Source organism: Ochotona curzoniae, unplaced genomic scaffold, assembly GCF_017591425.1.
Source record: "Ochotona curzoniae isolate NIBS_2020 unplaced genomic scaffold, NIBS_Ocur_1.0 contig_3819, whole genome shotgun sequence".
Classification (NCBI taxonomy): Eukaryota; Metazoa; Chordata; class Mammalia; order Lagomorpha; family Ochotonidae; genus Ochotona; species Ochotona curzoniae.
In genome coordinates this window covers 55,330,363-55,356,688 of record NW_024466004.1, presented here as the reverse complement: position 1 = coordinate 55,356,688, position 26,326 = coordinate 55,330,363, and the positions used below count along the sequence as shown (strand labels likewise).

General features: G+C 41.7%; 1 protein-coding gene and 1 pseudogene across 1 annotated transcript in view; both read left to right on the top strand.

Moving 5' to 3' along the window:
- Nucleotides 1-26,326, top strand: part of PDSS2 (decaprenyl diphosphate synthase subunit 2) — a 260,395-nt gene that overhangs the window by 98,613 nt on the left and 135,456 nt on the right. The window lies entirely within an intron of this gene.
- Nucleotides 14,409-15,742, top strand: LOC121158796 (annotated as a pseudogene).

Sequence of the window (26,326 nt, the reverse complement as noted above, 5' to 3'; positions counted from 1 at the left end):
TTTGTGACTGTCCTTCCCCCTGTGATGGCAGCATCTTCTCTCTATAGACTTCCCTGTGCTTTCACTACTCACTGTATTTTTTTTTTAAGATTTATTTATTTATTTTTATTACAAAGTCAGATATACAGAGAGGAGGAGAGACAGAGAGGAAGATCTTCCGTCCAATGATTCACTCCCCAAGTGAGCGCAATGGCCAGTGCTGCGCCGATCCAAAGCCGGGAACCTGGAACCTCTTCCAGGTCTCCCATGAGGGTGCAGGGTCCCAAGGCTTTGGGCCATCTTCAACTGCCTTCCCAGGCCACAAGCAGAGAGCTGGATGGGAAGTGGAGCTGCCGGGATTAGAACCAGCGCCCATATGGGATCCTGGCGTGTTCAAGGTGAGGACCTCAGCCACTAGGCCACGCTGCTGGGCTCTACTCACTGTATTTTATGCATTTATATTCAACAGCAAATTTGTAAGTATATGTTAGTTGCTTTCTGCTGCATATAAAATGAACTTAATTTTCTGTTTTGTTTTGTTAAATCACAAATATTTTTAGAAACTATATGAGCAGTAATGTATTTATTCTTATCAAATATGCTTGGCAGTATGGTGAAGGAATACATAAAAGCAACAGTTTGCAGGTAGACTTTGATGTGTGAAATTAAAACCACTCTAAAACATTGATGACAAGACAGTTTTACACACACACACATGAGCATTCCTGAAAGCATTTTGTTTCTTGAAAGGTAGCATAACAGAAAAGAAGAAACAGATCTCTCACCAGCTGGTTCACTCCCAAGCTGGTTACAGTGGCTTTAACTGGGCCACGTTGATGTCAGAAACTATAAGCTTCATCCCAGTCTCCCACATGGGTGACAGGGTCCCACACAGTTGGGGCATCTTCTGCTGCTTTGCCTGGCACACAGCGGCTGGGACTCACTTGACACTTCAGATGGGTTGCCTGTGGTGTAGGTGGAGGCTCAACAGGCTGTTACACAGTGCCAGCCCCTAGAAGCTTTGACTTGTGGCTAATTGACCCTGTTGGTTTACTTTAAAAATCAATCTATATCTTGGGGAGTTTTTCATTGCTAGGAGTCCTGTCCATAAAGGGTTTTCTCCTCCTTCTTTTTCTTCTGTAGTATTTACAGATGACTGTTGGCCTGCTGGCTCTGAAGTCCAGGGATCCTTCCTCATTAACAAGCAAGCATAAGTTGCTGCTGTGGCCTCTGGCTGCCCACAGTGACTCCTCCAGTCAGTGTAATTGTGTAGGCTTTTACCATTTATTCATACAAGCATCTTCACTAAAGGTATATCTTGACATTAGTTCCAACTCCCTCTGAAGTGAGTTGTACTTGTTTAGTGCTTTGAGGTTAGTGACCATTTTTTTTTATCTCCCAGTTATCTTTATAATAACGCCAGTGGTAAGAGTTGTTAGGTCTGCTTCTCTTGAGGAGACAGATTCTGAAATCTTAAGATCTTTTTAGATGACATTGCTGGCAAATGCGAAAAGCTCTCTCAAAATATATCATTTTGTTTTTGTTTTTTCTTGCTTTCATTCCATCTTTCTAGTCTGTTTCAAATAATTTCTTTTGCTTATAGATTAGCCATTAAATTAATATTCTACAAACGTCCTCTTGTACATCTTGAAAGTTTCTAAATGGAAAGTAACTTGGCAGATCTTTGATCTGAGGGTACTTCAAAAAGTTAGTGAAGAATGGCTACCATGAAAACTATGCGTGGATTTCAAGGTGATTTTACCACCAAAATAAAACTTACCTTTTAATTCCATTTTCCCTGAACTTTTTAAAAAAGAATTATCTATTTTTATTACAAAGTCAGATATAGACAGAGAGGAAGATCTTCCATCCAATGATTAACTCCCAAAGTGACCACAATGGCCGGTGCTTCACTGATATGAAGCCAGGAAATTCCTCCAGGTTTCCCATGTGGGTGCAGGGTTCCAAGGCTTTGGGCCATCCTTGACTGCTTTCCCAGGCCACAACCAAGGAGCTGGATGGGAAGTGGAGCTGTCGAGGTTAGAACCAGTGCCCATATGGGATCCCAGCGTGTTCAATTCAAGGACTTTAGCCATTAGGCCACCACGCTGGGCCCTCCATGAACTTTTTAAAAGTACTCTTGAATGTGTACATCTTTCTCTCAAACTTGCTAGCTAGAAAAAAACAAAAATCTAGAATAACAATTAACTCCTTAGATCCTGGAAAGCAGCTTGTCTTCATGTCACCTTTTAGTCCAATTGTCGGCATCCTGTTCAAAGTACTATTGATGTTCAGTCTTCTGACTTTGATCTGACTAGTCAGGCATCACATGCATGTAAGGAATATCAGCAGTGTTTTATTGACACTAATCCCAAAATACCTTTGGAAAACACTAGTTGACACATATAAATGTTCTGTGAATATTTGACCCATCACATCCCTTGTTTTACAGAAGAGATAATCAGTACTAAGGCTAAGATTTGTCTAAAATCTTCCAAGTAGAAAATGACAGTCATGGAATTAAAATTCTATTTTTAATGTAAAATGTGCACCTTTTCTGCTATGCAGGGGCTGTGGTCCATATGCACATGGTATTATGTTTCTAATAAGCAATCACATTGCTTCTAACCCTTCACTTAACGTATTGTTTGGTAGAAAGCCATTGTAACCTGAACAAGTTTAAGAACTTGTAAAAAGGGTAGGTGTACATTTTGAACATGAAAAAACTTTCCAAATGAGTGGGTTTTGCATTCAGGTGTAAAGAAACTATAGTTACCTATTGGGAATAATCCTGACTGCTTTCCATAACCAAACTGGATCTAGTAAATCATTGGCGTGTTTGGGTGTTTTACACATGTGTTAATGTGCTAAATAGTACAGTACTGGGAGAAACCATTAATTTGTTTTTCTACTACTAAAGTAATTTGGTTGGCTCCTGCTTCCTTAATTGTTCAAGTGTAACTTGCCAGAGGCTTGTATTTGTAATGCCATAGTGAATTATTCAACATTTGAGGGAAGTTGGGAGCTTTTTAATTCATCTCCATACTACTGTGCTGGTTTTACATTGTTGGTGTTTCTCTCTCAGAAACTTTTGACTTCACGTCAGACAATGGGACCTGAGTACATTACTCAAGGAAATAGAAGTAAGGTAATCTGTTTTGTTTGGTCAAAGGTTATAACCAGTGCTATAGATGGCTCTAGTGAACTTATCACATAATGGCCAAGACAGGTCAAATTTAGTCTAGAATATAGTAACTACATTTTGAAAATCAGGCAAGAGTGTTCCATTTATAAACATATACTGTAGACTTGCTAATGAAAATGTGGATTTTAGATTTATTATGCCAACCTGTTTTTTTAAAAAGTCAATTGCAAGTCCAGGCTAATGAATATTACTACATTTTTAGATAGCCCTAGTCACAATTGAAAAAAATTTGCACCCCCTATTCTGTTATAATGAGGCATTTTCATTGGATAAAGATATTCAAAGATATTCACTGGAAAGGCAGATTTTTACAGAGAGTAAGAGAGACAGAGAAAGAAAGATCTTCTATCTGCTGGTTCAGTCTCTAAATGGCTGCAATGGCCAGTACTGAACCTATCTGAAGCCAGGAGCCAGAAGGTTCCTCCAGGTCTCCCATTTGGGTGCAGGGTCCCAAGGCTTTACTGCTTTTTTGGCCCACAAGCAGGGAACTGGATGGGAAGTAGAACAGCTGGTCCGTGAACCTGTACCCATTTGGAATCCCAGTGGTTACCAGGCAAGGACTTTAGCTACCAGAGTGCCATACCTGGCCCTGGTTCATTGTGGGTTTTTTTGTTTGTTTTTTTGAAGATTTATTTATTTTCATTGGAAAGGCAGATTTACACAGAGAAAGATCTTCCATCTACTGGTTCACTCCCCAAATGGCCATGGTGGCTGGAGCTGAACTAATCTGAAGCCAGGAGCTTCTTCCAGGTCTCCCACGCTGGTGCAGGGTCCCAAGGTATTCGGCCATCCTCCACTACTTTCCCAAGCCACAAGCAGGGAGCTAGATAAGAAATGGAGCAGCCGGAACACAAACTGGGGTCTATATGGCTTGCTGGTGCTTGTAGATAGATTAACCAGTGGAGCCATCATGCGGGGCCAAAAATGTGCCTTTTCTAACTAATGTTCTTATGACACTGACACATCATACAGAAATGACCCTGAGAGCTGAAGGTGGCCATCTGCAGGCCTTCCCTGATAGGCATCACAAACACATACAGTAAAGAATCAGGGTATGGAGATGAGACAGAAAAGAATGATAGATATCAGATTTTGATGGGCCTGAGAAGTTAGGGCTATTTCCTGCAGAAATAACGAGGAGCCATCCAAGAAGCAACAGGACTTGGAATTTGCAAACACCCTGTGACACTTACTAGTGGGCTTCTGTGTATACTTCCAAAATTTTTCTTTTAAAGATTTTTTTTTTTAATTGAAAAGGCAGATTTACAGAAAGACAAAGATCCCTTTACTGGTTCACTCCTCAAGTGGCTACATTAGCCGGAGCTGAGCCGTGTGGAAGCCAGGAGCTTTTTTGGGGCCTCCCGTGTGTGTGCAAGGTCCCAAGGCTTTGGGCCCTTCTCTGCTGCTTTCCCAGGCCATAAGCAGGGAGCTGGACGAGGGGTGGAGCAGCTGGAATATGAACCAGCACCCATTTGGGATCCTGGAGCATGCAACGTGAGGATTTAGCCACTAGGTAATCATGCCAGGTCTCCAGGAATGTTTTTAAGAATTTAATGAGGAACTAACATTGTGGCCTAGCTGGTTAAACCACGCTTACTTAGGACAATATCCTGTAACAGATCACTTTTCAAGCCCCAGTGGCTCTGTGTCTAATCCAATTTCTTGCTAACCTGTCTGGAAGGCAGCAAATAATAACCCAAGTACTTGGGTCCCTACCACCCATATGGAAGACCTAGATTGAGTTCTTGGTTTCTGGCTCAGAACTGGTTGTTTTGGCCATTTGGGCAATAACCACGAGTATAAGATCACTCTCTTTCTAAGATCTCCCCTCCCCCCATTTCTCCTGTCCTCAAAATGACCAAATGTATCTTTTTAAAAAGGAATTAAATGAGAGGCAGGCATTTGGCACAAAGGTTAGGATGACTTGTGTGATGCCCACAATGCATATTGGTGCCTGGGTGTCAGAGTCCCCTGGGAGCCAGCAACAATGGCTCGTGTTCATGGGCCCTACCATTCCTATTGGAGACCTGCATTGAGTTTCTGGGTCCTGGCCTCAGCCTGACCCTGCATAGGCTATTGCTAGCATATGGTGAGTGAACTGGCTATCTTTTCTCTCTCTGATGATCTCTCTTTATCTGCTTTTCAATTAAAACAGACACATAGATATACGATTTTTTAAAAGTTTGAAATAGGTGAATGAAAAACAGACTTGGAAGGCCTGTGGAGGTGTTATTCAAAGCAGTCATTTGAAACTTGGCTAAACCAGACTCAGACCCGTTAAATTCTCTGATTTAGCAACTTTTTTTTCTAGCCAATATTTCCCCAATATCTAGGACTACAGTACAGCTTGGTGTTTGGGCAGGAAAAAAAATCATATGACCAAATGAGTGAGAATGTTGGTATTATGGTCTGGATAATAGCATGAATTTTCCCCGAAAGCACATATGTTGGGGGAAATTGATCCCCAAAGTGAATGAATGACTTAAGAGTAGAGATTTTATCTAATGATGGCGTCTAGAAGGCGGGTCCAGTGGAGGACTGTTTAGTTACTGAGGTCTTGCCTTCAGAAAGTAGTTCTCGTAGCGAGGTTGGTTATGTAAGTCAGGGTCTGCCTAGCTGTTGTCTCTCTGTTTTCTGGCTCCCCCACCACCCTCATCAGATAACAGACAAGTGGGCTGCTCAACCTTGAACTGTGAATTTCCAAATCTGTAAGCTGCAATAAACCTCTCTTCCTTTGTGTCCTTTCTTGAATATTTTAGCTATAGTAAAGAAAAATTAATGTACTGAGTTAAACAGAGTTAAAAGGAGTTCTTGATTTCAAAATCCTTTAGGATTTCTTGCATGTATATGGAATGCTTCGTGGATCTGCAAGAGATACCATTTCCTCATTATTCGAGTATGTAGCCCTTCAGCCCCTATTAGCAGCACTGTCTTGTGGACTGCTGCAGAACTTTGATAAAAATTATTCTGTTTCAGACTGTCTGAATTCCTTATGGGAATTCTGTGAGTTCGAAATAGTGCTTTCCCCAGTAAGAAAGCTGAAGCCCAGAAAGGTAAAATGACTTTCTGAGGTCCCACACTAAATGATGAAGCAGGGTTAGAAATGTGTTAATTATTCATTGCATGAGTTCAAATCCTTGTTTTATCTCTTACTAGCTGCGTGATCCCAAACAAGTCAGGTAACCCACCTATGGCTCGTAGCTCTGTTTATTGGCTTGAAGAAGGTAATATGTATAAAACTCTTGGGCTGAGTTTAACAAGGATTGCCTGTTATTGCTCTTCCAAATCCCCGTAGTTGCTGCCTCGTGGCCTTTATTACATCTTTTGGTCCTTCAAGGTAGACACTTAGCTTTGTTCACCTTCAGTATGTATCTGGTGCCTTGGACACAGTATTAAGTCTTTGGATGTTTGGATCTTCTATAAAACATTGTATTCTACACCAAAATAACAGTGGACACTGACATTTTAAAGCATGTCAAGTGTTTGTGAAACAGGTACATTTTGTTTAAAGATTTGTTATTTATTTATTTATTTGAAAGTCAGAGTTAGAGAGACAAGAGGAGAGAGAAAGAAACCTTTTTATCCACTGGTCCACTTCCCCAAAAAGTCACAATGGCCAGGACAGGGTCAGGCCAAAGCCAAGAAAGAGCTTCATCTAGACCTCCCTTATGGGTGGCAGGTGCTCAAACGAGCCATTTCCAGCGCCTTTTCTCAGGTCATTAGCAGGGAGCTGGATCAGAAGTAGAGCAGCTGGGACAGGAACCACTACCCATATGGGATGCACTGGTGTTGTAGGTGGCACCTTTACCTGAGGTGCTGCAATGCCGGCCCCCAAAGCCAGTATATTTTTTATCTTATTAGTAATATGGCTTCTAGGGACAGGTTGAGCTAATGGATGATCGTTTTCTCTGAAAGTTGGATATACTCGGTGTAGTGTTCAAGGAAATGGTGGTGGAATATTTGGAAACTCAGATGATCTCAAGAAGAGAATTGGGAAAGATGGGGGGAAAAATTGTGAAAGGGACCAGTTATTTTATTTTTATATAAATCTTTAAATTGAGGGAATTGAATTGGGTCTCAGCTGCAAATATTGTGATTCATAATTTGTCATCTTAATATAGTACTAATTAGCATCTGACGAAGTCTAATTATAGTAACAATAGACTGTGATTGGTAATCCTCACCTTCACTTCACTCATTGGGGTTAGTCTAGCACTATAAATGCCAAACAGAATTAGCAAGCTATGCTTCTAGTCCTCTCTGGAGTTAATCAAATCAAAAACATCTGAAGGAATGAGTCTTAAGTAGTAGCATGTGGATCGTATTATTTATTTAGGATTTAATTATATATAACAAATAAGAAATAATTAATTTTGAGGTAGTTAGCATTTTTTAAAAAGTTATTGATTTTTTTAGAGGAAAAAAAAAACCATAAAAAGGTGTAGAAAAAGGAAGACACTTCACTCATCTGTACCAATGGGGTTGCAGAGTGGGATGGGCCATTTAGGAAAACACACAGGGGGCACAAATGGTCAAGGCAAACTTTGTAATGTTTCAGTCTTTTAATAAAGAGAATTTATTCATGTTTTGTGTAGTTAACTTAAAAATAAAAGAAACTTTTATTTTGCTCTTGTAAAGCAATGAAAACCCATCTGAGAAATGTGTCTTTTTGTGCTGTAAAACCCTTGTATACGAGGCGTGCTCCTGAACGTGCTTTGAAATGATTGTGCTGAATAATTGAATTTAGAGTAGGCTTTTGAAACTAATTTCCTACAGATATCTCAGCTCCTGTTCAGGGAGTGCTCAAGAGCTGAAAGCACACGCAGTTTGATTACAGATTCCTATTGATTGTATGCCACTTACAACAATAAAAATAAACTCCACATACAAATCTAGTAATATTACTAATTCACTACCACCAGTACTTGTTTTCTTCATTAACTTCTTATTCTCATTTTCAACTTACATAGCATACACAACAGCAGCAATTATATGTTGAGCAAGAGAGGGGAAGGCTCTATATGTTCACTGTACTGTACACACCAGAAGTTACTACTTCAGCAGAGCTGTTGGAAACACACAAAATAAGACCAGCATCATACAACAAATGGGATTAACCACAAAAATAGGTGGGCTCAGCTACTAATCTACTCAGCTCAGAGTCAGTTTATTCATACAGATAGCATGATGTAGGTTAGCCTGCCTGACTATGTCACAGCAGAAAAAGAAAAAATAGTAACAGGCTGCATAAATTGTTTCACAGGACAACATGTTGGCTTGAAAGAAGCCAAAGTCAAAGACAATGCCTTGTGCCTAATTCCACATTTTAAAAAGTGCTGAACTCTGGAGGTTCACCAGTAAAATATTGGTTTCATGCATTGAAATATGCTGTGGCCCATAAATAGACAGAATTATTGCTACTTAAGAAAAAACCTGAAGTCACTTAAAATGTTTAGTGGCAGAGCCTACTTAATAGCTTCCTGATTTCAATGCAATTCCTTTGACCCTAAACTCAGGGTACCCCCAGCAGTGAACATTTCAATGTGTTGTAATAGACGCACTGTTGAAGGGCCAGAGATCTGAATTCTTGTCTCAGATCTGTAACTGATTAGTTTTTTGACCTTAAGCTAGTTATTTAATCACTCAGTGGAATTACTTTTCTGTAAAAGTGAAGTAACAGCGGGCTACAAATCATGAATTAAACCAAAAGCATCTATCTTGCTAGATTTAAGTAGTTTGTGGTCCAGTGTAGCCTATCTGGCCACCCCATCTGCAACACACAGAGCTGGGCTTTAAGGGAAATGCAAATATGAATAAGAAGTAGTCTTTGACTTCAGATGTTAAAACAAGGAAATAGTTCATGTCTCAAATGAGCGGCTTACATTTTTTGATCCATGTCATTCTGGAATTAATGATAATGGAATTATGATGCAGTTTTATTTCTAGCTGCTACAGGTATATCCATAATCAACAGGGCTCACAGTCTACCCTTATCCAGTGACAGTCCCTTTGTTTGAGAGACAGACAGATGCCTTAACCACCCCCGCCACTCCCATGAGACACTGGGTGAGAGCAGATGGCCTAGAGCCTGAGGAGCTCAGGCCTCACTGTGTTACTCTCTGGCTTTGCTTATTTGCTTCTCACTCCTGAATACCACATAGCTGGGTGGTGCTGGGGACAGGGGCAGAAGTCATGTTCTCAGGATGGGTGTCTCTGACCCTGACCTTCTTCTGCTCTGTAGGTCCTGACAGTACGGCTTTCTGTTTTCTCTTATTAAGAGTAGCCTAGCCCCTAAAATCCTCGTCTCGAACGCTCCAGGATCCCATATAGGCATTGATTTGTATCCAGGCAGCCCCACCTCCCATCCAGCTCCCTGCTTGTGACCTTGGGAAAGCAGTAGAGGAAGACCCAATGCCTTGTGTCTCTGCACCCGCACAGGAGATCCAGAAAGAAGCTCCTGGCTCCTGGTTTCGGATCGACTCAACTCCAGCCATTGCAGCTGCTTGGGGAGTCAATCATCAGATGGAAGATCTTCTTCTCTGTCTCTCCTCCTTCTCTCTGAATATGAAATAAACTTAAAAAAATTTTTTGTCCCATTCCCTCCTCTTCCCAAGCTTTTGTGTGAAGTAAACTGTCCAGTCTTCTATTGTATGTCATTCTCTGCAGAATCCAATATAAATCCCTAGTATAGCAACAGGTGTGTCCCTGGTATCTCCCTAGAGTGGAAGGGAAGAAGGGAAAAGCACCATCAGGGGCTTTTCTTTGCCCCTTTCCTGAAGGATTTGTATGACAGTGTGTTAATTAATACAAGGAAAAGAAGTATGATCAAGGGACTGAAGGTCATGAGGAGTTGGGTTATAAGGGCAGAAGTAGTAATACCAGAGCTAAGAGGTTGAGAAGCCATCTTTATATAGTAAGACATTTAAAATGAAGATTTCAAAAATGAAGCAATTCTAAATGGTCATGCCTGAGAGTTAAGTTAGATAGAATGTAGTCGAGATGGCATTGAGTGGATTGAGAAAATACAGAGTGAGCAGCTCACATGATTGAAGTCAACCAGGAAAACAAGGGAACTGAGCAAGAGGCCAAGGACATCGGTGAATGCAGAATGACAAAGAAGATGGATGATAGTAGAAAGTGGAGCTGCTGTCACCCAAGGATGTGAGGAGATAATGAGCCCTCAACACCTCTGTTTATGGCTTGGAGGAGGTCCAAGATACCTACTCAAAAAGCTGCAGGATGTGAGTCCCTTAAAGAAGCCATGGTTTAACGTGGAGCTCCACGTTGAACCCAGTGTGTTTCTGTGAGGTGAATATACGCTAAAGATTTCTAATGACAGTTACTCTTCCTTTAAAGAATGTGTTATCACTTAGCAATGCTGACCACCAAATACCAGTTCATGCTAAAGCTATGGCACGGGCCTTGTCCAGCAGACGAGCACATGGGCTGGAATGGGGGCTGCGTTCTGATCAGGTAACAGTTGAAATCTCCCTTGGCACAAGTGTGGACTGGGACTAGATGTACCAGGCTGGGCCAGACCCCTGCACTGTCTAGTGTTCCTGGAGACCAGGATAGACGTGGGACGAACAAAGCTAGGTCTCAACCCCTACTGAACCAGTGTGAGTCGTATGTGGGAATGGATGAGCCATGGCTGGGCTGAAACATCCAACAACAAGAACCACCTTGGGCCGAAGGCTAGTCAAGAAAAGCCACTGTTCCTGCTAGGACAGGAGGTGAATTGAGTAGGGCTGGTTCATGGACCCCCTGCTATGCACGAAATCTGGCATTAGGAGAGGTTCTGATGGAGGAGCCTGGGGAACTCCTCTGGCAGGACACAGACCCTGTGGGTAAGCACAAGAAGCATGAATGGAAACAGCCCAGTGCAGGCCACAAGAAGTTTCCCACTGGCATACATTAGGCTTGGATCGGGGGCAGACCAGGCTGAATCAGTTAACGTCATCACTGGCAAATCTGAGCACCAGAACAGAGCAAGGGTCGAGCCAGGTTTGGTTGCGATAAAAACCAGTCCACACTACAGAATGCCTGGATGAATTTGTCTGTGCCGGATGTGACTGCAGTGCCCATCCAGCACACGTGAGAACCAGGAAGGGAGGGGACAGAGCCAGCAGGGGAATAAAGGGTGGTTCCCCTGCTGGACAGCTACTCCACTGGAGAGCATGAACTGGGATAGGGGGAAGACCAGAATAGGCAGGGCTACCACACCTGTACGCCTCATGTGAACTAGATCAGGGAAAAGCCAGGCTGGGCTGATTATTCTTATGGGTGCAACCTACAATTAGAGTGGACGAAGGTTGTTTGGGCATAGCCGCAGCACCAGCTGGCAGAAACTGGCACTGGGGCTAATTCTGTCAAGTCAAACTGCAGAACCACCTGGAAAGTGCACAATCCAGGAGTGAGAGACCTGGGATGGAAATAGTGGGTTCCCCCCCCTCTTGGGTTGCCACTCCCATGGGTTGACACAAAAACTAGGACAGGGGCTGGGGTGGCTAGACAGAGAGGCACTCATCAACACCCGTGAGGACTTGGTTGTTGAGCTGCTTAGGTGGATCTAAGCTTCAATGCCATTTGCCGTGTACGAGAGCCAAGGGGGATGTGGGACAGACTGGACTGATCTGCTACACATACTGGCAAACCAGGGTAGGGGGTGGGCCTGGTGGGGGTTATTGTGGGTCACTCTGACTAGGCTGCAGCTCCCACTGGTTTATGTGAGGGCCGAGTATGTGCTGTGCAGAACCAGGCTGGACTGCAACACCCATTGGTTTCATTGGAAGGTGGGGCTGAAAACAGAACCAACCCAGCAGTTGCAACCACCAGCTGACCAGGGTGATGGACTGTGCGGGCCCTGTACTTGCTGGTGCATACAAGAATCTGGTTTGAGAACACCTCAGACGAAGTTTCTTTGGGGATCTCCCCAATTGAAATGCCAGACTCAGAACCCTAACCATGAAAGGACAGAAGATGGAACAAGTTAATCAACCACCTCAGCTATAGGTTGGCAACAAAATACTGGGCAAATAGAGATGCTATGATGGACAATGTCAATCGGTGGATTTTTCAATGACCTCATCGTGTTTGGAGGGGCGAGATTGGCAGCGATTCATAACTGGTGAACTATTGAAACCACTTGAGCAAATATGTCAGCATCCTCCACATGCAGGACTTGGGGTGGGTGGGAAACCGGGTGGGGCTTCTCCCTCAATATTCCCCTTTACCTCAGATACATGAAGGAAACAATATGGAAGTAATAGTCTTACCCACTTTCCTGTAGCCCTTGGCCCTTTTTACCCAAACTATGTAAAGATTGTCAAAATCAAAAAAGAATTTGGGGGAAAAAAAAATGTGGCACTGAGCTGGGTGTGTGGCCCTGAGCTTCTCTCCAACAGGCTTCACTCAGCTTCTTCATGATGTGACATCTCATCCCATTAATTCCATGAGGGTCTCTTAGGTACCAAACACAATAAAAGGCACTCATGAGATGAAGTCGTTAAAAAAAAAAAAAGAAGAAGCCATGGTTTAGTTGGAGCCAGCACCCAGGGGGCACTGTTCTATAAATTCGTAGCACATTGTTTATGAGTAGGTGATTTGTAATATTCTTTCCCTAAGCAGGGCTTGAGAGGTCAGGGCCTGTGTCATCTTCCCACCCAGCACATCTGCCACACTGAGCCTCTGGTGTGTTTGAAGTACTTCCTGTCTGTCTAGTCATAATTTTCCCTCTGCTAGATTTGTTCATAGACATGCTCATTTGTTCAACAAACACTTATTGAGCACCTGCAAAGCTTATAGTAATAAATATGGAAATAAAACAATAATTACATTGCTAACCCATACAGAATTTTTTGTAAGTCTAGCACTGTTCCATGTTCTTTATCTATACAAATGTGTTTCCTCATGACACTAGTTTATAAACAAATAATTTTCTTTAGAAAAGGAGAGAGTTGTAATAACTGTCTCAGATTTATACTTTATAGTATAAGTAAGCGATTCAAGCTGCATTCAACCATAGAACCCATGTCCTTCCCATTATGGAAGACAGCCTCTGGATTAGAGTGTCCTAAATGTGCTGCCTGAGTTGTCTTGACAACCTCACTGAGCACAGCTCTTAGTTGCTGAGTGTGGTAGTGTTGAATTGTACAGGGGATAGCAACCAGGTTAAAGACTTTTTCATTGACTTCCAAAGTGCTAGCCCTCTGGGAAGCACTCAGGTGTTCCAAGAATTATTGTGAATTGATTGAGACAAAATTTTCTTATGGAGTTGAATGAGAATTGTGGTGGAGCGCTGTACAATTTGACAATACAGCCATTATGTTTGCAAGACATTTCCTTCCACAGATTTATCCCGCTGTGGAATTGGAAGCCTGTATATTTTCTTTAACACAAAAACCATCTTTAAAAATAGACTTGTGCCCCAAAACAAATGCTCTGATGGGCCTTTCCTATAGACAGAGAGCGAAGTTCATTTCATTTGTCACGAGTCCCGAAATGCCTAGTGTTATAAGTTTTGGTATTGGAGACACCATATCAAGGAAATACTCAGATGATTATGCACCTACAAGATTTGTTGCTATCCGTGGGTAATTTGTATCTTCTAGTAATACAAAATTCCTATTCCTCTACTATAATTACTTACATATTCATTGCAAATAATGATATAACGAATTTTTAGAGGTTGTGTATAAGAGAACCAACAAACTGAGACATAAAACAAGTTTTCACCCTTTCCTTCCAAAGCTGCAGTTAATCACTTGAACACTAGCCAATATAGAAGAAAGCTGGCAGACTTTTCTTTGCAGCAGGCTATGTAAAAATGTTTATAATTTACAGCTTATTATGCCATGCAAATGACTGTGTTCCCAGTGAAGGAAGAGTGAGAAAATATGTCTGTGAAATTGCTTCTCTCCCCTTTGTTGTTTTCTGGCAACAGTAGAAGGATACTTTGAACTTAAAATGCATTTCTGTGTTTAATTGTGCATCATTCAACTCACTACTTTAAAATATAGGCATTAACTTTTCATCTCTTTATAGATAGTTCAGGGCAGTTTTAACTTAATAAGAACAATAAGTTGAAAAAAATCAAAATTGTCAGGAAATTTCAATGCAGTAGCATTAAACTGTTAGGGCTTAATTCAGTTTATGACTTTAACTAATTTTATTTCTGACACACAGTTAGTACTTAACAGACATGTTTCTGAAGCACCATGTACAAAGTGTGTTTTACATTGCTACAGCATTTGACTGAAGGTTTATTTTCCTCAGAAACAGTAAGAATAGGTCAGGTGATTTAGTCCTCTCTGTGATTTGTTGAATAGAACCGCAACCATAGTCTTTCCTTAGCATCTAATCAGTTTCCTCTGTTAGATGCCTAATGCTCCTGTCATTGGATTCCACAGAATCTGGTTGGCTACCCTTCTCTGAGTATCTGGTACCCTGCTACAAGTTTACCCTCAGTAAACACTCCTCAGGTCAGACTGGATTGGGTAAGTGGTAAAGACTAGCATAGGGGTGTCGCAGATGGGCCTTCAAAGGAGGAGGAGGCTCCAGAAGGAGGCAGGTGGAAAAGCACCGAGCTGGTAGCTGTAAGTCTACATGGGCCTTTCCCTGCAGATTCTGAGCAGAGCTCTCTGGTGTTTTACATGTCCTTGGAGATAAAAGGAAGGAAAAATTATATTTAAATATTTAAAACATGCCCATCATGGTGGCCCCCTGGCCCTCCGGGTTCTGTGCTTTGGAGGCTGTGGCCGCTCAGCTCCTCGGTGTCTGTGGCTCATGACAATCAGTACAGGCCCTTTGGGGGCTGCCGCCACCATCGGGAGCAAGGAGACGCTCAAGTGCAAGGACCTCAGAGTGGAACAATATATTTGTAAAGATCCACAAATAAATAATGTTACCCAAGAACGAATTAACTGCACAAACTACACAGCTCATGTTCAGCGTTTTCCAGCACCCAACATAACTGGTAGGGATTCCAATGGCAATGAAGCACATTTTACAGGAAATAAAGTTGGTTTTCTGAAACCCATTTCTTGCTGAAATGTAAACTGCTATTCCTATAAAGTGGCAGTTGCATTGTCTCTTTTTCTTGGATGGTTGGGAGCAGATCGGTTTTACCTTGGATATCCTGCCTTGGGTTTGTTAAAGTTTTGCACTGTAGGGTTTTGTGGGATTGGGAGCTTCATTGATTTCATTCTTATTTCAATGCAGATTGTTGGACCTTCAGATGGAAGTAGTTACATTATAGATTATTATGGAACAAGACTAAGTATCACTAGTGAAACATTTAGAAAAACACAGTTATATCCATGAATATTTTAAAAACAATTTGGATTTGGACCGCCTTGATTTTAATATAGAACTCAGTAGATGAACTTCTAGATTTTCCTTTTGCCTTCACATACTCACTGTATGGTTCTGAGATTTATTTAAGAGAACTGTGAAAGCTGTATAATAATCTTTCTGATGCTACTGTCTCTATGAGATAGATAGCTTATTATTCTGAGTCTTTAATGCCTTTTACAAAGTCAAATTGCCACTTTTCAGTTTTGCTTGTGAAAAATAAAAGCATAACTTCTTCAAAAAAATTTAAAACATGCAAGAACATGGTTACTTTTTTTATTTTCTAGTTTGTGAATTAGTTTCTAAGTTAAGAGCTTTGTTCTTGATCAGTTCTCTTCTAACTACACATTTTCCCCCATAGCACAAATAAACAGATATTGAATACATTTAAAAGGGAAGTTTTTACAATTCATATGTTTTTCAGAAATTATATTTTCTCAAAAAATAGGATGGCTAAGTCAGTATCAATCGAGTATTATTTTTTATCTTCATTGCCTTCTTCAAGGAATTTTTTGGTGTATGTTACCTGTTAAACGATGCCCGAAAGTTTCTGTCTTCTATCTCAAACCTTTTTGTTGTAAGTTAGATATTTTATTTCAGCAATGTTAGGATCATTTCTGATTCTGTAAGAGTGAGCAAATGAGTGTAGATGCTTGTTCTGTCTTGTTAGCTGCTGCTTTGGGGTAAGAACTGACCTGCACAGGAACCAGCCCTCGGTGGCAGGATGGTGCCTGGCACTGCTCTCCACTGACCCCTTCTGGCCTTCTGTTAGATGTACTGTTGAGTGGACAGTCACTTCCTGTCATCCTTGGTAGGAGAAGGGGCTGGTCAAGCAACAGGAGAGGAAATTAACCAGGGCAATCATCTCCCAACCTCTTCACCACATATTACCATTCCATCTCAAAAAGAGTCAATTTATTAAAGGTTTTTTTTACATAAAATCATGATTCTTTGGTTTTACATTTCCTTAGGTACACTCATTACTGCCAAGCTGAGTATCTGATGATCACCAGCATATCTGACTAATGAGTACAGAATTAAAGACAACTGAAAATTTTAATTACTGATGTCCTTTTTTTAAAAAGTTTTGTTTTATTGGAAAGGCAGGTATACAGAAAGGAGGAGAGTCAGAGAGGAAAATCTTGCATCTGATAATCCACTCCCCAAGCAGCTGCAAAGGCTGGAGCTGAGTCGATCCAAAGCCAGGAGCCCAGACCACATGGGTGCAGGGTCCCAAGGCTTTGGGCCGTCCAGCACTGCTTTCCCAGGCCACAGGCAGGGAGCTGGATGGAAGCGGGGCTGCCAAGATTAGAACCAGCACCCATATGGGATCCTGATGCATGCAAGGCGAGGAGTTTAGCCACTAGGCTACCGTACCAGGCCCAGATATACAGTTTTCTAAAGATGCACAAATGGCTTTCATATATATTTTGGAAAATAACATCTATGAAGAATTCTTCACCCGCTCTGGAAAACACTTGAAGACCTGAGTACCCCACACTAGGGCCCGATGCTCTGTGGACCATGATCGCACAGTAAGGGTTCACTGTTTTACTTTCTTTCCCGTGGGAGTAGAGACTGTTATCAAGTTAGTACTATTTTCAGACAGCACAATGACTGCCCCAAGTTATTGCTATACATAATGGATACTGTACTGGGTACTTTTATTTTTTACCCATAAAATAACAAGTCGAAGGTGAAATCTGAAGGTCTAATGGCATCCTGGATAGTTACCCTTCTTTCTGCTTCTGCTGCTTTTCTTAAAAGAAAAAAATAAAGTCTTCTTCTCTGTCTCTCCTCCTCTCTGTATATCTGCCTTTCCAATAAAAATAAATAAATCTATTTTTAAAAAGGGGTGGGTGGGTGGAGATAGCCTAGCAGCTAAAGTCCTCACTTTGAATGCACCAGGATCCCATATGGGCACCGGTTCTAATTTTGGTGGCCCCACTTCCATCCAGCTCCCTGCTTGTGGCCTGGGAAAGCAGTGCTGGATGCCCAAAGCCTTGGGAACTGATGCCCATATGAGATCACAGCACATGCAAGATGAGGAGTTTAGCCACTAGGCTCTTGTATTGGACCCTTTTAAATAGGTTTTTAAAAAATTCTTGGAGTCTGTACTTATTTGCTCACTAGATGAAATATGTTAGAAGGTCATACAGCTAAAGGAAAATACTTTTGAAGTGTTTTCAGAACACATTTTGAATGCTAAGTCAGAATAGGTTATATAGGGCCTGGTTTAGAAAGATATACGTATTTTTTTTTTTTAACAAAAAAGAAAGAGAAGCCTAGGACAGTAAGCTAGTGGCTAGTTATTACCTTATATGTGCTGGGATCTCATATGGGTGCCGGTTCTGATCCCAGCAGCCCCACTTCCCATCCAGCTCCCTGCTTGTGACCTGGAAACAACAGTCAAGGATGGCCCAGAGACTTGGGATCCTGCACTCACACGGGAGACCTGGAAGATCCTGGCTTCAGATTGGCGCAGTTCCAGCTATTGTGGCTGCTTGGGAAATGAATCAATGAGCAGAAGATCTTCCTCTCTGTTTTTACTCCTCTCTGTATATGCAACTTTCCAATAAAAATAAAGCAAATTTTAAAAAATGAAGTGATGTGTTTCTTTATTTGAAAAGCATAATTAGAAAGAGAGGAACAGAGAGCAAGAGCAGACGGGAATTTCATCTAGGTTGCCCACGTAGCTACAGTGGCACGCATGCGTGGCCAACCTCTGTGTTTTCAGGTGCTTTAGCTGGGAGCTACAGTGGGATTGATCAGACATGGACCTGAAAGCACTGTTTTCTTTAAGATTGCTGGAAGAAAGGAAGAAATGAGAGAGGGAAGAAAAGAAGGGAGAAAAAGATCTAAAGCATCCAGGGCTTCCTTTTTGTTCATAATGTCCAGCAGCATACTGTCAGGATGTTTTCTCTCATTTATATCAGTTTTTAAAAGCCGATTCTTTATGTATATACTGAATTAAATGATTCCATCTGGGCCGCCTCCTTGGACGTCCCCTCACTGCATGGATACCGAAGTGAGACTCGCGTCCTCTGACTCCCTTGGCAATCTGAGTTCAGGGTTGAAATCATTTGGTTTCCTGTCCAGATCTGTCACTGCTTTGGCCAAGAGCTTCTTGAGCCATGGCTTTCGCTCTTTTGTCTTTTCCCTCCAGTGCCTTCCCAGAGCCTATCAGTGTGTAGCATATGACAGACACTCAGTGAATGCTGATTAAATGAAAACAGGAGATCCTTGAATAATCACTACAGTAATAGTTGGTGAATGATAAAATATGAGGAAAGTACGTTGGCTGTATCATCCTTCTAATTCTAATTAATAACAACATTTCTTCAACAGTTGAATTCTCTTCAAATGGTCTGTTTACTATGCCTGTTTTGTCTACTAGTAACTGAGATGCTGTTAACTGGTTGTCTGCTGATTTGGTAAATTCTGCTAAATAATACCTAGCAGTATGCATTTTAATCTTTGCATCATTCTAAGTTCTGCCTTCTCAACCAGATGTTCCTACTTATAATAGATATCTGCAAATTATAGTTTACTATCAGGAAACATGGCTTAGCCACAAAGGTGAGAAATCAGGTTATCTTTTTAAGAAAATAAATATAATAGTAGGTGAATTCATGATCAGATTGCACACAAAGGCAATATGAAAAAGATTTAAAAATAATGTAAACAAGGCACATCAAAGTATAGCTTGGTGCTTCCTCATTAAACTTAAGTTGGTGACTTTTATCAATTAATATCACAAACTTAGCCTATTTTTAAAATATCTTTTCCAGTGGTATTTAATTAAGTAATGTGGTGTTTGCTGCTTTCAAACCATCTGCCTTTGTTCCTGTCACAGCCATGCTGCCAGGGCATTGCTTTTATTCTCTCTTGTGTTAATATTCTGTGTTAGATAATGGTTTCACAAATAATAGATTCTAAGGACCTTTGATCCACCATTACTGTAAAATAAAATGCAACTTAATTTTTTTCTAGGCATAATGGTTTTAACCTTGTGTACTAATTTGACTGTGCTTGTGGGGGCAGATCCTTAAATGAGACGCAAATGAAGGAAAAATTGCTAATGCTGCCACTGTATATCTAATGAGCACTGTGTAATAAACCATAACCTCTTCGACATTTCTCTGGAAAGCGGCATGATTATTTTGGATGGCTAGCCCTTTGTGGATGGCTCATTACCATCTGGCATAATATATATTGATAGAGACTGTAATTGTCAACCCCTATTTGACATGCTGCATCTAATAAATATGGCTGGCATCACTGGAGCCCACTAATGGTTATACAGAAAACTGTAATTAAAGGAAAAAATATATTTTTAGGTTAAAAGGTGAGAGAGAGAGAGTGTGTGTGTGTGTGCATGTATGAGTGTGTATGTGTGTGTGTAAATATAAAATGTCTCTCCAGGAGACTATCTGCTTCCTTATCCCATGTCTGTAACTTTAGTGTTTGAATATGTGAAGCTTCCCTTCAGGATTGCTGCTGTCTTATCAGTACAGGGGCCAACATGTGACAGCACGTGTGTGTGTGTGTGTGTGTGTGTGTGTGTGTGTGTGTGTGTGTGAGTGAGAGAGTGAGAGAGACATGGAGATCTTTCCACACGAAGAGCTCCTTGCAGGTCTGTGCTCCCCTGAGTTCAGCCCAGGAGTGGATGCTTTGAAGGCAATTCTGGCAGCTTTTTACTAGTTGCGTTTCCCATAGTTTTCTCTAAGTCTATTTTAAACTTTATTCTCATTTTGTTGCAAGAATTTTATGTTCTTTGACAGAAAGAAAAAGATGTCTAACAAGCCAAATTTATATGAAATATGAATTCTAAGGGAGTTAAAGGCCCATAGGATACTTTACATGATAGTTAGACTTGAAAAAAAATATGCATTCATGGGCCTGGCGCGGTAGCGCAAGCGGTTGAGGTCCTCGCCTTGCACGCCCGGGGTTCCCATATTGGCGCCGGTTCTATCCCGGCAGCCCCGCTTCCCATCCAGCTCCCTGCCTGTGGCCTGGGAAAGCAGTCGAGGACGGCCCAAAACTTTGGGACCCTGCACCTGTGTGGGAGACCCAGAAGAGGCTCCTGGCTTCGGATTGGCTCAGCTCCAGCCATTGCGCTCACTTGGGGAGTGAATCATCGGACGGAAGATCTTCCTCTCTGTCTCTCCTCTCTGTATATCCGCCTTTCCAATAAAAATAAAATAAATCTTACAAAAAAAAATGCATTCAGGATTAGAGCTTTGCACTATTTCATGTTATACTTCATGTTATTGACCTAGTCGATTTATAATTTCTGAAAACAGACAGCTGGAGTTCTCTTTATTATATATGCTTTGTTACCCAAAATGTAATTGTAATATATTTTGAACTTCTGGATAAGGAAGTGTATTCCTGGTTTATATACTATAATTCATCATCTTTATGAAGTAAATTTCTCAGCCTAGCATGTAAAATTAGAACATGAGCACATGTTTGTATTTCCTGGAATAGACTTAGAAAATCATGTGAAAAATTAGGCAACCCTTAGGCTTCTTCCTAGCAGTGTTATGTCTGATGTAATTCTCAAGCTAAGAAGATGGAGGCCTGGGAGGTGCAGGAAGTAGCTTTTTGGGCAAACACGATTCTTTCTGTCCACTGTAATTTTGAATTCTGGGCCTGTGCACTTTGTCTAGACAGTTTCTTTTTGGAAACTGTTTTTCATTTATTTTCATTTTTTTTGATAAGCAGAAAGAGGTCTCACATTGGCTGATTTACTGTCCAAATGCCTTTGATAACCAGGATTGGGCCAGGTCCAAGACAGGAGCCGGGAACTCAGTCTAGGTCTCCCACATAAATGGAGCCTTCTGCTGCTGGATTCTGAAGGGAGCTGCCAGGGACCCAGGTCCTGGAGCCTTCTGCTGCTGGATTCTGAATGGAGCCAGGACTTGTGCCCAGACTCTATCCATCCAGTAAAGGATGCGGACACCCCAAGCAGCATCTTCACTACTGCACCAAACACCTGTCCCTGAATTATTCATGAAAGACAAATCCAGCATAGCTGTCAAGGGTAGGAGCATATTTCTGGGGAAGGTGAATGGCAAGCCATGTGAAGAAAGAACCAACTATGTTGTGGGATGCCAAGGCCAAGGGGCAAACTGAATAGTAACTATTCATGAACTAAATCTGCCGGTAAATGCATGGTAACTACAGCGTTTTGCATATACTGTGTATTTATTTCGTTTGTGTGGGGACATTGTGCCTTTCTTTCTTTAGCAGACTAACTTACCTGTTCCTTAAGATAGAGTTCTACTGTCATCTTATCTGGAAACTTTCCTTGACCCTGAGGAAGAGCTAAGTACACTTTTTTTTAATGAGGTTTTTTTTTTTAAAGATTTATTTATTTTTATTGCAAAGGCAGATATACAGAGAGGAGGATCTTCCATCCATTGATTCACTCCCCAAGTAGCTGCAACAGCTGGAGCATTGCCTGTCCGAAGCGAGGAGCCAGGAACTTCTTCTGGATCTCCCACACAGGTGCAAGGTCCCAAGGCTTTGGGCCATCCTCCACTGCTTTCCCAGGCCTCTAGCAGGCAGCTGAATGGGAAGCGGGTCTGCTAGGACTAGAACCAGCACACATATGGGATCCCGGCACATGCAAGATGAGGACTTTGTCTGCTAGGCAATTGCTCTGGGCCCCTAAGTATACTTTTTTAGACTTCTGTAGCTCAAATCTGCACAAACATTGACAATCATTCCCACATACTAAGCACAGATCATGTGCCAGGACATTGTGTCAAAAGTACATTATATGTGTTTTTTCATTTGTATCTTATAGCCATCCTTAAATGTCAGTACTGATACTCCCTTTATATAAATAGATATACTAAAGCTTAGAGATGTTAAATAGTTTTACTAAGATTTACATAGCTAATCAATAGTAAATCTGAGATTTAAAACAGGTTTCTCTTCAAAGTGTAATTCTTTCAATGTTTATTTATTTGAAAGGCAGAAACAGAGACACTGAGTCACTCGTCAAATACCAACAACAGCAGAATTGGACCAGGCCAAGGCTGAGAGGCTAAACTTTAGTCTGGGTCTCCTGCGTAAGTGGGAGGAGCTTAACTACTTGAGGCTTCTTCTGTGGTTTGCCAGGGGTTACGTTAGTGAGGAACGGAAATGAGAAGCAAAGCTGAGACTAGAAGGTAGGAACTCCAACTGGCATCTTAACTGTTATGCCAGAAGCCCATCTCCAGGCTTACATTTTTAATAACTGTAGCATACAAGGACATTTCCAAAAGTTTGCAGAAATAGAATGAAAAGTTTATCTTGTTGTAAAAAAACAATTCTGAATCCATGTGTAGTTTTGAATAATATGCATTTCCCATCAACTTCTTTAAAAATATTTGGTATGCATGGATTGCAACTTTTTTTGCACCAAAATAAACTTAAATTCCATTCTCCATGAACTTTTTTTTGGTTTTTTTTTGGTTTTTTTTTTTAGATTTATTTTTATTATTGTTTTATTGGAAAGGCGGATATACAGAGAGGAGAGACAGAGAGGAAGATCTTCCGTCCGATGATTCACTCCCCAAGTGAGCGCAACGGCTGATACTATGCCGATCCGAAGCCAGGAGCCTCTTCCAGGTCTCCCACGCGGGTGCAGGTTCCCAAAGCTTTGGGCCGTCCTCGACTGCTTTCCTGGGCCACAGGCAGGGAGCTGGAAGGGAAGCGGGGCCGCCGGGATTAGAACTGGCGCCCATATGGGATCCCGGGCGTGCAAGGCGGGGACCTTAACCACTTGCGCCACCGCGCCGGGCCCTCTCCATGAACTTTTTTAGATATATTTGCCATACTTAATTAATACTGTTTGCTTTTATTTTTCTCATAATCGGCTTATAAACTCTTGAAGACCTGGACTGCAATGTCTTGCTCAACTTTTGTCTTGAATTCTACCACAATTGTGCTTTAGAGAGTAAAGAAACTGAATACATATTAAAATGTGCTTACTTTTTTTTTTTAAGATTTATTTATTTTTATTGGAAAGTCAGATATACAGAGAGGAGGAAAGACAGTGAGAAAGATCTTCCATCTGATGATTCACTCTGCAGGTGAGCGCAACAGCCAATGCTATGCCGATCCCAAGCCAGGATCCAGGAACTTCTTCCAGGTCTCCCACACGGGTGCAGGGTCCCAAAGCTTTGGGCCATCCTCAACTGCATTCCCAGGCCACAAGCAGGGAGCTGGATGGGAAGTGGAGCTGCCGGGATTAGAACCAGCGCCCATATGGGATCCTGGCGCATTCAAGGCGAGGACTTTAGCTGCTAGGCCACGCTGCTGGACCCAAAATGTGCTTACTTTTACAAGTGAGTTTCAATTGTGTTTTCTAGTTAAATGAGTTTAATGTTATTTGTTTTGACTTGATATAGTATCAAACTGTAAATACAACACATAGAAATTGCATGGTAAATATCACGGACTGAATTGTACAATTCATGGATTGAGTTGCAGCCCCCAAAATTTGTATGATAAAGCCTTAATGTGATTTCTTCTGGGAAGATGCCCTTAAGGGAAGTAACTAAGGTTACATGGGGTAATAATGATGGATTCCCAGTCTCCTAGGACTGATGTCCCTATGGGAAGAGGGGGAGCCCTCTGGGAGATCCCTCTCATATCATGCACAATAGAAGAAAGGTCATGTGAGCACTCAAGGAGAAGATGGCTGTCTGCAAGCAGGAAGATAGCCCTCCAAGATAGTCGGCTAACAGAAGTAGGCTATTCTAGATGATTTTGCTTTAGAGTTTAAGTAATATATTGTATGGAGAAATGCTTATAATTCTTCATTTAATGTGATAAATTACAACTATGGGCTGTACCATATAACAGCTCAAGATTTAGATGAAGAATTCAATTGGAGTAACTATGGAACAACTCTATAGAGTAAAGAGAAATGGAAATGCTTATGTTATCAGGGGTCAGAATAATAGCTATCTACCACGAGCCACCTGAGGAGCAGTCCAGTGTTGTTCTTTCCCCCAGTGTGGACACTGACGTGTCACCTGCTTTGTTTCCTCCCAGGACTCCCAGCTCAGTCCTTCCCTATGGAAGGGGCTGTGGTAGGGCAGGACCCGCACAATGGAAGGGGAGCTTGACTAGGAATCCTCTTGTTTACTATTAAAGCTAAGGCCAAGGCAAGCTGCACAGGTACATTATTGCCTTTTTAGATGACTTACCAGTGTTCTCTGTATCAGCTCTCCTGGTAGAAATATTCAAGGTATTCTTTGCTATAATGAAATGGAAGACAGGCTGTTAGGTCCATTCATTTCTCTGCTCTCTTCAAATAAAATTAACTTGATAAGCCACTCTGATTAATATGTATACCCCAGTTTTAGACCACAGCAGGGCACTTGGTACAGATGAAAGTGTGCTGGTGAAATTATGTAGTTTAATGACTGAACATTCAGATAATTAATTGGCAATGAATATTTTTCCATGGAATACAAGGCTCAACCATTAATGCATATGTCAGTAGCTTAAGTAATTGTACCTAAGCAAAACATAAATAAGAAGCATATTGATTTTCTTTTGTCTCTGTGAAAATGACTTTTTGGCAGATAATAGCAATTTGCTCATTTTATTCTTAATTTACTCAAATTATTTGGGGCTGTGGCTATGAGGAATGTTCCTGGATTTTCACTCCTGTTTTTCCTACTCATTTCTATTCTCTCATGCCCTGAGATGAGATACTTAACTCTTTGTCCTAAAGCCACACTCCACCCAGGTACCACTTTCAGTCTCCTGGCTGCCACCATTGTCAAGCCTCTGCTGGCAATTGTCGATTCTGTTCATTGGCTGGCAGGAGAGCCCTGCTGGACCAGCAGCAGCAAGCACCTCACAGAAGCACTCCCTTTCCCCTGCTGGAGTACAAGGAGGCAGCAGCAACCTTGCCTTCAGTGAGCATCCAAGAAAGACCCAGCTCTCCTGTATCCTCCACCCCCCACCCCCCACCCCCGACCAAATCCTTAGTGATCCCAATCAAATACCCCTACAACAACTGTGGACATCCATTTTACTCTTGGCATGCTTTGTAGTTACCTTGTTAAATCTTTTTACAGTTTGCATCCCCAGCTAAACTCTTAGCCCTCAGGCCCCAGGCCCTGTCCTTAAATGACTTGCAGAGTCCCAGCTGCTCTGCTTCCATTTGAGCGTGAGCTTCCTGCTGCTGGCCAAGGTAAGTGGCAGAGGATGGCTTTAAGGACTTGGGCCCCTGCACTCATGTGGGAGACCCGGAAGAAGCTTCTGGCTCCCAGGTTCTAAGAGCAAGCTAGCAGATGAAAAATCTCTGCCTGTCTGTCTTGTCATTCCTTCTCTGTGCAACTCTGCCTTTGTAATAATAAGAAAAAAAACCCTGAAGTAGGAGTAGTGCCCCCACTGTGAACTGGAAGTGTTCAAGTTCTCCGTGTAGTTCTAGACATCACACTTGTTCATCTGCCGCCTGCATTTGTCTTAAAACATGAATAAAGTGCTGGTCTGAATCTATAGTTGCATTCCTTAGCAGAGTTCACATGTTTTCTAAAGTTAACAAGAGGGCATTTTGAGATATTTGCTCGTTTATTATTAATTTTTTTTAACATTTATTATCTTTGTAGAAGTTGACTAGAGGTCTTCCATCCACTGATTCACTCCTGCAATAGCCAGCAGTGACAGATGCACATGCTGAGGTAATTTGGCCCAAGTGCTCGGGCCCCTCACCACCAGTGTGGGAGGCCAGGAAGAAGCTCTTGGCTCGTGGCTTCAGAATGGTTCAGTTCT